This window comes from Taurulus bubalis (genome assembly GCF_910589615.1).
Source record: "Taurulus bubalis genome assembly, chromosome: 16".
Taxonomy (NCBI): domain Eukaryota; kingdom Metazoa; phylum Chordata; class Actinopteri; order Perciformes; family Cottidae; genus Taurulus; species Taurulus bubalis.
The window spans coordinates 22,848,000-22,861,617 of record NC_136604.1 but is presented as its reverse complement, the minus strand read 5'-3'; the positions used below and the strand labels follow the sequence as shown (position 1 = coordinate 22,861,617).

At 40.3% G+C, this 13,618-nt stretch overlaps 1 long non-coding RNA gene across 1 annotated transcript; it reads right to left on the bottom strand.

Moving 5' to 3' along the window:
- Positions 1–1,131: 1,131 nt before the first annotated feature.
- On the bottom strand, positions 1,132–2,000 carry LOC306749016. Its single transcript, XR_013771172.1, has 3 exons — positions 1,890–2,000; positions 1,330–1,395; positions 1,132–1,169 (listed from the first exon to the last, which is right to left on the bottom strand). It is a non-coding gene; the product is annotated as an uncharacterized lncRNA (long non-coding RNA).
- Positions 2,001–13,618: the final 11,618 nt, after the last annotated feature.

Genomic DNA, 13,618 nt, shown 5'->3' with positions numbered 1-13,618 from the left:
ACATAATTGATAGCGATATGATTTTCCTGTTCGTGCCATTACAACCGGTTGATTCACTTCCGGTGTAATAATGTCCGGTGCCAGTACTTCCGCTTCAGTAACATTTGTCAGTGGTAGGAAAGCAACAGAGGACTGCATGCTCCAGAACGCAACCCAAATATAAAAACTTGTATTTTCTCCTCCGTGAACCGGCACCTTAACGTGGTGGAGGAGTTTGAGTGGCGCAGTGATCCTGGGAGCTAAGAGCGGTTCAGTTTAGGGTCAGTGTTTAGTTTAGGACATTTGGTCAAACTGAAAAAACACTTCAAGGGAACGCAAGTTTTCTATTTATTCATTACAACAGAAAAAAACATGATTCACACCAACAGCTCAGAATCAACAAACTACAGATTATGACACTGAGGTGTCGTAATAACAACACAATAAACGCCCTAAACATATAATATTCACAGGAGAGCATTTTACATTTTCGTGCTTCTGATCTCGACGGCCAAAACCGAGAACCTTTAAGGTAAAATTAAAGATGTTAGTCCGCGTTGTTTCCAGGTGCTTTGGGCTTCTCCACTAAAACATAGGTGTCAGGGAGCGGCGACGGACCTGTAGATTGAGAAAAGAATTCAGAACTTAAATCAGTTAAATCTGAAAATGAAAATCTGTAACTCATTCAGTATTTTCATAATGTGTCATTTTATTTCTCTTATCTCCAATTTTAAATAGAATCCTTCATTTTACATGTATCCTGCTCTAATGGCTCATGGACACACTAAACCTAATGTATTAAAGTTACCTTTATTAATTCCACCAATTAATGGGTTGTCGATAAAGGAATAAGTGGAGTCATTCGGCATCGATGTCTCTGCGAGAGAAAAATGTAATATATTGAATATATATGGTAAGTAACCAGAAGATTTGGTCCAGTGTTGATGGGCGCTCATTCTTTACCGCTCTTCTTCTCCACCCGTTTAACATCAGGGATGGTGGAGTACGTGTGATCGTTGTGGTCAAATCCATCTATTAAAACAATTTACCATCAAGCATTATTTACCAAATCACAACACCTGAAGACATGAAGAAGACATTTATCGGTAGTCTGTTAAATATTTGTAGTTATTTACCTGGAAACTCTGCCATGCTGTAGCTAGCGGTTGGTCCAGCCAAGCTTCCTCCACCTGCCAGAGATGAACATAGAAATAATTACCGTATATGATATAAAAAATCAGAAATGTAATTTAAATTCATGCACAAATAACAGTAGAATTTCAGACTCGATTACAATAGAAAAAAGGAAGTTGTCTGTCTTTAAAAAAAGGAACACTTATTATTTCTCACCATTTGCCGGCGGAAACTTGGATGTATCCTGTATCTCATCATAGACGGGGCATCTTTCTGCACTTCCTGTGGAGCAACATGATTAACATCACAATATTAGTAATCCACTGAGTAACTACTGATTATCTGCTTTAAAGCCTGACAGCAAAGAAGTGTTTAGTTTTATACATTTACCTTACTATGTAATGTGAATTTGAATAAACATTTCTCTGAGTTTGGGAATAACCTGAGCAGCAGAGTCAAACTTCCACTTAAGCTGAGCTAACGTTCCGTTAGCTAACGTTTATCTTCCGTTAGCTAACGTTTATCTTCCGTTAGCTAACGTTTATCTTACGTTAGCTAATGTTTATCTTACGTTAGCTAACGTTTATCTTCCGTTAGCTAACGTTTATCTTACGTTAGCTAATGTTTATCTTACGTTAGCTAACGTTTATCTTCCGTTAGCTAACGTTTATCTTACGTTAGCTAACGATAGTGACCTAAAAACACGATGGTGCCACAGGATAAATTAACTTTAGTCACACATCGTTGCTCTGGTGTTCATACAGGTGAGGTTTCACCTCGTCTTTTAATCCTGCGTCTCCGAGCAAAGTAGACGACGATGATGATGATGATGATGATGAGGAGGAGGAGGAAGGCGGTGATTATTCCAAACATCAAATCAGGAGCTGGAAGACAAAGACATGCTTTATAACTTACAACACGTTGTTAACAAGTGTTTTCATATTATTCATTAATTTATTAATTATTCATATTATTATTATAAAGTCCTACGTGTGTTTGCCGCCGTTGTTGCTGAAGTTGCAATAGTTGTTCCTGTTGTTGTTGTTGTTGCTGAAGTTGTTCCTGTTGTTGTTGTTGTTGCTGAAGTTGTTCCTGTTGTTGTTGTTGTTGTTGCTGAAGTTGTTCCTGTTGTTGTTGTTGTTGCTGAAGTTGTTCCTGTTGTTGTTGTTGCTGAAGTTGTTCCTGTTGTTGTTGTTGCTGAAGTTGTTCCTGTTGTTGTTGTTGTTGCTGAAGTTGTTCCTGTTGTTGTTGTTGCTGAAGTTGTTCCTGTTGTTGTTGTTGTTGCTGAAGTTGCAATAGTTGTTCCTGTTGTTGTTGTTGTTGCTGAAGTTGTTCCTGTTGTTGTTGTTGTTGCTGAAGTTGTTCCTAGAGATGTTGTTGATGGTTGTCTTGTAGGGGTGCTGGTTAAGGTGATCTGTTTCTTCGTACTGTGTCGGCTCGTCGTATCTTCATTAGTCAGACATGTAGTTGATGGTAGAGATGTTGTTGATGGTTGTCTTGTAGGTGTGGTGGTTGAGGCTTTGCCTTCAGAGAGAGAGAGGACATGAATAGACGGCACGAAAAAGCTCTTCACTGCAGAAAGTCATGAGACCGTGACACTCATTTCGAGCTCGGTTAAAGGCTGTGGTTTCTAACTCTGTTGGGTTTCATTTAGCGACGCAACTTTCTCACAACTTAAACCGGTTAAATGCAGATGGTGTTTGCTTGACTATAATACTTTATTTTTTTGCATTGTCTGTTTAAAGAAAATGTCACAGCTTAGCTTAGCATAATGACTGAAAACAAGGGTAAACAGCTAGCCTGGTAACAGAACCCTAACTTGCACCTCTAAAGCTTTAACGTCTTAGATCTGTTACATCTCGATGGTTCAGTGCGACTAAACTGACCAAACACATTCTGAAAAGACCTGCCTCCTACTCTGCCTCTGATTGGCTCAGACCCTGATATGCTATAGATATAGAAACATAGATAAAGTGTTTGTGATTTAACACTTATGTTTCATAATGCACCATCAATAACGTATCACATGTGTTCAGGATAAAGTCAGAGGACATGTGAAGAGTTTTAGGGGATATTTCCATTTAAAATGTTCTCCATGTACACAATACTTCATTTGAGGAGATGTTTCAACAGTATCTATAGTATATAGTACATTTATTTTAAAAATATAGTGTAAATGAGAACTCATAATATCCCCTCACCAACTATAATTCTCTTTTATATGTTTTAAAAACATACACAGGTTAGAAATGTACAAATTCATGAATGTGACAATATTTAACAAACTTTTAGCTCAGAGACGTGAAGCTGAAACAGGAAGAGGAACAACCTTATTAGTTATTGTTACCTGTTGGGATCACGGTCAGCTCCACAGCTTCACGGTTACAGAAGTATCTTCCAGAGTCGGAGACGGTAACTCTGCTGATCAACAGTGATTTATCTGCCTGGGAACTGAATCGTCTCTGCGGGTCATCGATGTATTTCCTGTCCTGGTCACCAGTTGTCAGTATGTTAACTTTACTTCCATCAATCTCTCTGCTCCACATCACGTTGCCCTCCACAGAGTGAGGACAACGGAGAGAGACTGAGGCCTTTTCCTCGACTCTTTCATGGATTATTTCTGCAACAGAAACAACATTTACAATAAACTAGCATCTGGTCTCAGAATTTCAATATTATTCATTTAATATTGCAAAGAACATCAGGAGACTTTGTTTTGTGTCGGCAGGAAACCAAGTCAACGTTCACAGTAATCCATCCATTATCTGCCGCTTATCCAGGGTCGCGTTGCAGTGGCAGCAGGTCCAGCAGGCCGACCCAGGCTTCCCTCTCACCTGCAACACTTTCCAGCTCATTCTGGGGGATCTGCTACACTGGTTATAGAACATTGGCAAATTGTGTGTTTGGATGAAGCATAAAGTTGTTAAATTGTACTCATGTACTCTGGCTCTCTACAGTTTGGTCGTTTCTACTGTTGAAGACAAGGTGTGGCGTCTCGTGGGAGTTACGGGACGAACACATCTTCCTCTGTTCCTCTCTGATCTCACCTTTGATCACATTCAGGTACGCAGCAGCTTTTCCATTACAGTAGTAAAGTCCAGAGTGTTTAAGCTTCACAGACATTATAGTCAACGTCTGGTCAACAGGTGAAACATAAATCCCTCTCTGATAATATAGTTTATCAGTGTGACTGTTGCTCCATCTTTTAATATCTGATCCTCCAGCATCAGGAGGGCATGTCAGAGTGACGTCTGTCCCCTCTGTGGCATCAAGGCTGGTTGTTCCTGCACACAACAAAACACTTATGTTTCATAATGCACCATCACTAACGTATCACATGTGTTCAGGATAAAGTCAGAGGACATGTGAAGTCTACAAAGCACATGTAGACTGGTTGGGTGAACTCCCAGGACCCCTCCAGTAGTCTCTGAGGGTAAAGAGCTGCTCCACTGTTCCACGACCGGGACGGAATCCTCACTGCTCGTCTTGAATCTGAGGTTCAACAAGTCCTTCCCAGCACCCTGGCGTAAGCTTTCCCCGGAGGCTGAGCAGTGTGATGCCCTGATAGTTCAAGCATTCCAAAGAGCTTTTTGACTGCCTTAGTGGCCTCTGCCAGGGATAACGGTGCAACCACCCCAAGTCTTCAGGCGCTGCCCCCTCTCCAGGAGACATGCTGCCGGGTGTTGGAGTTCCTCAAAGTGCTCTTTCCACCGTCTGACAATAAAGCCCGTCTGGATCAGCACGGGTTCAGTACTATTGTTTCCTAAACATAACCAGGTACTTTTGTTGCCTGAACTTAACGGAGTAGTTGATTTTGATGCATGTCATGACAGTAAACTGACACGCTGTCTGAATCGTTACTCTTTTCAAAACTCCGGTGTGATGGTTGAGCTCACGTATGGACAATAAATGGTTAAAGTGAGGATGGGTCTTCGGACGGTGATTATAAACTAATAATCTAAACTAGTTTTTGTAAATTTCAGGTGACCGTCGAGATACAATCCAGTGGCATTTAGACAACACAGGAAATAAAAATTCAACTGCAAGGAACAATTGATAATTCAATTTGATGTCAACCACAGTTTTGTCTTCACACCACGATAATCGCAAAACATCTCACACATCACATCTATCTGAGCGGACGAGGATCTGCATTTAGAAAAAAATATTTACTTAAATATGCCGTCACCTGAAATAAAACTTGCAAGCACTTCCTGAAGTGCTTTCCTTGAACCTCTAACTCACACGGACAATGATGTGCTGTTGAATCTCTCGCTCACACTTCGTTGGAGTTAAAGTACAAAACGTCCCACACTTATGAAGTAAAGAAAAGGTAAACACAATTAAAACTGATGAGTTTGAAAAGCCCTTACCTGCAGCGGCGTTGCAGACCAGCACTAAGGCTAGCATGCAGCTACAGCTCTTCATCCTCATCTTCACACAGACTGACATGACTGAACGGTGACCACAGTTTCCATCTGAAGTGAGAACAGGAACTCGGCTGTCTGGGTGTCAATGTTTTGTTCCGCTTACGTAATAAACCACACAGTGTCACGTCGTATTAATGTCTTTGTAATTGATACTTGTGTTTCCTCTTGTATTAATGCAATATAACAATATAAGTGCCAGTCTGAGACAGTTCAAATGACGCATTTGATTGAAGAAAAGACATATTTTAACCCTATGACCAAATGGAGAGCAGACACACACAAACATATTCATAGCATTGCACCCGCTGTCTTTGAGGCTGGCCCAGAGAGCAGCTTCCATAGAGCGATGGAACCGCTCGCATAAACCATTAGCCAGCGGGTGGTATAGGCTGTTGTGCAAGATCTCATTCGCTGATGCATTCCATTAGGTCTACTGCCAGCAGGCACATTTAAAGAAATATAACCTGACTGTTTGAGTGCGGATCAGCCTTTGAGAAACCGAGATAGCCTGACTCCAATCATCGGGGTAATTGAAGCTGGATAGTAGGACATCTGATCGACTTAGTTGAACCACTTAGGAGGAACGGGGCCCAGGTGTGTTGCCTTTCATTTTCAATTTCAGTTTTTGTTTAATTCATGGTCGTTTATTTCAAGACATAATTGATAGCGATATGATTTTCCTGTTCGTGCCATTACAACCGGTTGATTCACTTCCGGTGTAATAATGTCCGGTGCCAGTACTTCCGCTTCAGTAACATTTGTCAGTGGTAGGAAAGCAACAGAGGACTGCATGCTCCAGAACGCAACCCAAATATAAAAACTTGTATTTTCTCCTCCGTGAACCGGCACCTTAACGTGGTGGAGGAGTTTGAGTGGCGCAGTGATCCTGGGAGCTAAGAGCGGTTCAGTTTAGGGTCAGTGTTTAGTTTAGGACATTTGGTCAAACTGAAAAAACACTTCAAGGGAACGCAAGTTTTCTATTTATTCATTACAACAGAAAAAAACATGATTCACACCAACAGCTCAGAATCAACAAACTACAGATTATGACACTGAGGTGTCGTAATAACAACACAATAAACGCCCTAAACATATAATATTCACAGGAGAGCATTTTACATTTTCGTGCTTCTGATCTCGACGGCCAAAACCGAGAACCTTTAAGGTAAAATTAAAGATGTTAGTCCGCGTTGTTTCCAGGTGCTTTGGGCTTCTCCACTAAAACATAGGTGTCAGGGAGCGGCGACGGACCTGTAGATTGAGAAAAGAATTCAGAACTTAAATCAGTTAAATCTGAAAATGAAAATCTGTAACTCATTCAGTATTTTCATAATGTGTCATTTTATTTCTCTTATCTCCAATTTTAAATAGAATCCATCATTTTACATGTATCCTGCTCTAATGGCTCATGGACACACTAAACCTAATGTATTAAAGTTACCTTTATTAATTCCACCAATCAATGGGTTGTCGATAAAGGAATAAGTGGAGTCATTCGGCATCGATGTCTCTGCGAGAGAAAAATGTAATATATTGAATATATATGGTAAGTAACCAGAAGATTTGGTCTAGTGTTGATGGGCGCTCATTCTTTACCGCTCTTCTTCTCCACCCGTTTAACATCAGGGATGGTGGAGTACGTGTGATCGTTGTGGTCAAATCCATCTATTAAAACAATTTACCATCAAGCATTATTTACCAAATCACAACACCTGAAGACATGAAGAAGACATTTATCGGTAGTCTGTTAAATATTTGTAGTTATTTACCTGGAAACTCTGCCATGCTGTAGCTAGCGGTTGGTCCAGCCAAGCTTCCTCCACCTGCCAGAGATGAACATAGAAATAATTACCGTATATGATATAAAAAATCAGAAATGTAATTTAAATTCATGCACAAATAACAGTAGAATTTCAGACTCGATTACAATAGAAAAAAGGAAGTTGTCTGTCTTTAAAAAAAGGAACACTTATTATTTCTCACCATTTGCCGGCGGAAACTTGGATGTATCCTGTATCTCATCATAGACGGGGCATCTTTCTGCACTTCCTGTGGAGCAACATGATTAACATCACAATATTAGTAATCCACTGAGTAACTACTGATTATCTGCTTTAAAGCCTGACAACAAAGAAGTGTTTAGTTTTATACATTTACCTTGCTATGTAATGTGAATTTGAATAAACATTTCTCTGAGTTTGGGAATAACCTGAGCAGCAGAGTCAAACTTCCACTTAAGCTGAGCTAACGTTCCGTTAGCTAACGTTTATCTTCCGTTAGCTAACGTTTATCTTCCGTTAGCTAACGTTTATCTTACGCTAGCTAACGTTTATCTTACGCTAGCTAACGTTTATCTTACGTTAGCTAACGATAGTGACCTAAAAACACGATGGTGCCACAGGATAAATTAACTTTAGTCACACATCGTTGCTCTGGTGTTCATACAGGTGAGGTTTCACCTCGTCTTTTAATCCTGCGTCTCCGAGCAAAGTAGACGACGATGATGATGATGATGATGATGAGGAGGAGGAGGAAGGCGGTGATTATTCCAAACATCAAATCAGGAGCTGGAAGACAAAGACATGCTTTATAACTTACAACACGTTGTTAACAAGTGTTTTCATATTATTCATTAATTTATTAATTATTCATATTATTATTATAAAGTCCTACGTGTGTTTGCCGCCGTTGTTGCTGAAGTTGCAATAGTTGTTCCTGTTGTTGTTGTTGTTGTTGCTGAAGTTGTTCCTGTTGTTGTTGTTGTTGCTGAAGTTGTTCCTGTTGTTGTTGCCGTGTTACCTTTTGGGGCAGATGAATACAAACAGCAGATATTCTACTAGCTCTCAGATTAATCACCTTTTCATTCATTTCATTTCATGTTAATATCTGTTTCTTCTTACTCTTCTTGTTCTTTTTGTCTTTCTTGCGTCTTTGTGTCTTTGTTGTCGTCGTATCTTCATTAGTCAGACGTGTAGTTGATGGTTGTCTTGTAGGTGTTGTGGTTAAGGTGATCTGTTTCTTCGTACTGTGTCGGCTCGTCGTATCTTCATTAGTCAGACGTGTAGTTGATGGTAGAGATGTAGTTGATGGTTGTCTTGTAGGGGTGCTGGTTAAGGTGATCTGTTTCTTCGTACTGTGTCGGCTCGTCGTATCTTCATTAGTCAGACGTGTAGTTGGTGGTTCAGTTGTTTGTCTTCTTGTAGGTGTTGTGGTTGAGGCTTTGCCTTCAGAGAGAGAGAGGACATGAATAGACGGCACGAAAAAGCTCTTCACTGCAGAAAGTCATGAGACCGTGACACTCATTTCGAGCTCGGTTAAAGGCTGTGGTTTCTAACTCTGTTGGGTTTCATTTAGCGACGCAACTTTCTCACAACTTAAACCGGTTAAATGCAGATGGTGTTTGCTTGACTATAATTCTTTTTTTGCATTGTCTGTTTAAAGAAAATGTCACAGCTTAGCTTAGCATAATGACTGAAAACAAGGGTAAACAGCTAGCCTGGTAACAGAACCCTAACTTGCACCTCTAAAGCTTTAACGTCTTAGATCTGTTACATCTCGATGGTTCAGTGCGACTAAACTGACCAAACACATTCTGAAAAGACCTGCCTCCTACTCTGCCTCTGATTGGCTCAGACCCTGATATGCTATAGATATAGAAACATAGATAAAGTGTTTGTGATTTAGATTTTTCCATATTGAAAAAGGTAAATATCTGCTTGTGAATAAATACAAATGTATTGAGGGATGGAAACTTTGACCCATTTTCATGAAACTTGATGAATTGAACATGATGCATGTTACTTGTTGGAATTAAATCAAATTAATTTAAATCCGCTCTTTGCCACGATATTGACCGTCTGAATAACTACAACTTCCTCTGGGACAGACGTCGGTCCATGAATAGGAAGCATCAAGTGAACAGCGTTGTGCTGTCATTTCACTGGTTATAGAACATTGGCAAATTGTGTGTTTGGATGAAGCATAAAGTTGTTAAATTGTACTCATGTACTCTGGCTCTCTACAGTTTGGTCGTTTCTACTGTTGAAGACAAGGTGTGGCGTCTCGTGGGAGTTACGGGACGAACACATCTTCCTCTGTTCCTCTCTGATCTCACCTTTGATCACATTCAGGTACGCAGCAGCTTTTCCATTACAGTAGTAAAGTCCAGAGTGTTTAAGCTCCACAGACGTTATAGTCAACGTCTGGTCAACAGGTGAAACATAAATCCCTCTCTGATCATGTAGTTTATCAGTGTAACTGTTGCTCCATCTTTTAATATCTGATCCTCCAGCATCAGGAGGGCATGTCAGAGTGACGTCTGTCCCCTCTGTGGCATCAAGGCTGGTTGTTCCTGCACACAACAAAACACTTATGTTTCATAATGCACCATCACTAACGTATCACATGTGTTCAGGATAAAGTCAGAGGACATGTGAAGAGTTTTAGGGGATATTTCCACTTAATATGTTCTCTATGTACATGAGAATTCATTTGAGGAGATTTCATTTGTACTTATTTTTTAGTGAAAGTGTGTATAAAAATAAAATGTCCAACTTAAAACAATACCCTGAAATGCAGAAGTACACCAAAAAGCGTCTCAGCTGGAGAACCGAGACGTAAATATGAAATGAGTCCAAGTTAAAGGTAAAAAACGTGTGTTCATTAGAAATGTACAATTTCATGAATGTGACAATATTTAACAAACTTTTAGCTCAGAGACGTGAAGCTGAAACAGGAAGAGGAACAACCTTATTAGTTATTGTTACCTGTTGGGATCACGGTCAGCTCCACAGCTTCACGGTTACAGAAGTATCTTCCAGAGTCGGAGACGGTAACTCTCCTGATGAACAGTGATTTATCTGCCTGGGAACTGAATCGTCTATGCGGGTCATCGATGTATTTCCTGTCCTGGTCACCAGTTGTCAGTATGTTAACTTTACTTCCATCAATCTCTCTGCTCCACATCACGTTGCCCTCCACAGAGTGAGGACAACGGAGAGAGACTGAGACCTTTTCCTTCTCTCTTTCATGGATTATTTCTGCAACAGAAACAACATTTACAATAAACTAGCATCTGGTCTCAGAATTTCAATATTATTCATTTAATATTGCAAAGAACATCAGGAGACTTTGTTTTGTGTCGGCAGGAAACCAAGTCAACGTTCACAGTAATCCATCCATTATCTGCATCCGGATTAGATGCTGAACCACCTCAGCTGACTCCTTTCAACACGAAGGAGCAGCGGCTCGACTCAACCGGTGTGATGGTTGAGCTCATGTATGGACATCAAATGGTTAAAGTGAGGATGGGTCTTCGGACGGTGATTATAAACTAATAAACTAAACTAGTTTCTGCAAATCTAGGGTGACCATCTGGATACAATCCAGTGGTATTTAGAGAAGGCAAGACGTTCATATTTATAATTAAATTTCGTGTCACCCACAGTTTCATCTTCACACCACGATAATACCAAAACATCTCACACATCACATCTGAGCGGACGAGGATCTGTGCTTCGAAAGAAATGTCTTTAAATATGCCGTCACCAGAAATAAAACTTGTAGCTCGATTGATCCAGAACACACTTCCTGAAACGCTTTCATTGAACTCTAAACTCACACGGACGATGATGAGCTGTTGAGTCTCTCGCTAACACTAACGTCCCACACTTATGAAAGTAAAAAGGTAAACACAATTAAAACTGATGAGTTTGAAAAGCCCTTACCTGCAGCGGCGTTGCAGACCAGCACTAAGGCTAGCATGCAGCTACAGCTCTTCATCCTCATCTTCACACAGACTGACATGACTGAACGGTGACCACAGTTTCCATCTGAAGTGAGAACAGGAACTCGGCTGTCTGGGTGTCAATGTTTTGTTCCGCTTACGTAATAAACCACACAGTGTCACGTCGTATTAATGTCTTTGTAATGGATACTTGTGTTTCCTCTTATTTTAATACAATATAACTCACACCAAATAAAGTGCCAGTCTGAGACAGTAGTTCAAATGATGCACTTGTGATGCAAGAAAATACATATTTTAACCCTATAAACAAATGTGTGACCAAATGGAGAGCACACACACACACACACACACACACACACACACACACACACACACACACACACACACACACACACACACACACATATTCATAGCAGTGCAGTTGTGTTTGTGTTAAGCTAATGAAGTTGAATATTGAGTCTCCTCTACTCTCCTGGTTTGGTCTCCACCAGCTCCTGATGGATATATCTGACTCTTTAGCTCAACGTTGTTGATTGACTCAACCATATGAATTGAAAGTAGACTTAAAATGTCTTTTTTCTTTTGATTTGTTATATTTATTTTATTTCTTATTTTGACAAAAACATGATGAAATTTCAACTTCTTCAAAAGTTCAAACTTCAAAGTGATTTACTGTGAATACCACGGGCCAAGTCATCGCTCTGCAAGTCACACCTGAATCTCAAGTCTTTGCAGTCAAATCTAGAGTCAAGTCTCAAATTAAGACTGACAAGTCCCAAGTCCAGTCTGATGAGGCCTGAGTCAAGTCTGATGAGGCCTGAGTCAAGTCTGATGAGGCCAGAGTCAAGTCTGATGAGGCCTGAGTCAAGTCTGATGAGGCCTGAGTCAAGTCTGATGAGGCCTGAGTCAAGTCTGATGAGGCCTGAGTCAAGTCTGATGAGGCCTGAGTCAAGTCCCAAGTCAAGACAGACAAGTTGTCAAGAGTCAACCCAAGTCTGACAAGTACTTTGTTGCCTAAACACAACCAAGTACTGTGTTGCCTAAACACAACCAGGTACTTTTGTTGCCTAAACACAACCAAGTACTTTGTTGCCTAAACACAACCAAGTACTTTGTTGCCTAAACACAACCAAGTACTGTGTTGCCTAAACACAACCAAGTACTTTGTTGCCTAAACACAACCAAGTACTTTGTTGCCTAAACACAACCAAGTACTGTGTTGCCTAAACACAACCAGGTACTTTGTTGCCTAAACACAACCAGGTACTTTTGTTGCCTAAACACAACCAAGTACTTTGTTGCCTAAACACAACCAGGTACTTTTGTTGCCTAAACACAACCAAGTACTTTGTTGCCTAAACACAACCAAGTACTTTGTTGCCTAAACACAACCAAGTACCTTGTTGCCTAAACACAACCAAGTACTTTGTTGCCTAAACACAACCAGGTACTTTTGTTGCCTAAACACAACCAAGTACTTTGTTGCCTAAACACAACCAGGTACTTTTGTTGCCTAAACACAACCAAGTACTTTGTTGCCTAAACACAACCAAGTACTTTGTTGCCTAAACACAACCAAGTACTGTGTTGCCTAAACACAACCAAGTACTTTGTTGCCTAAACACAACCAAGTACTTTGTTGCCTAAACACAACCAAGTACTGTGTATCCTTTCTTTTCCCTTCGTTCTTCTTATTTAAATGTTTGTGACAACTCAACTTTCATTTATTTTTCAACAAACATACATATAATTATTCACATACAAAGTATTCACATTCTCCATAGATAACTTCATTTAGATAACATTTGTACTCATCAGTGGCGGCCGTGGATTTTCTACCTGCGCATTCAGTGCCGTCCGAGTCATAGTCTCCATCAGCTGTTAAACAGCTGTGTGAAAAACAATTACATTATAAAATAGCTATAACTTTGTGATTCTGTTTCGGCAGCAGAGAAGGCTTAGCAGGCCCTGAGGCCACCACTGGTATTCATACAATCCTCTTTTTATATGACAAAAACAAAAGCACTCTTTATTGCTCAATGCGAATATGCACGTTTCCCAAAATTCAGAACTATTCCTTTAATCAAAACACATTCTGATTCGCAGCTGCTGAGCACGAACAACAATATAAAATGTCTCCTGGAGGCGGACAATGACAACGGGGACGAAGAAGAAGTGGCCACAGATGAGGAGAAGTTCATTATCAAGATAACATCAATCAGAGTAACGAACTAAGTAAATTCTTAAGCAATAAGGTACGAGAGGCAGTACTATATCGTCAATAATGTGCTGTTCAAGGGTGTTATTGGCCCGACGCGTAGCTTCGGGC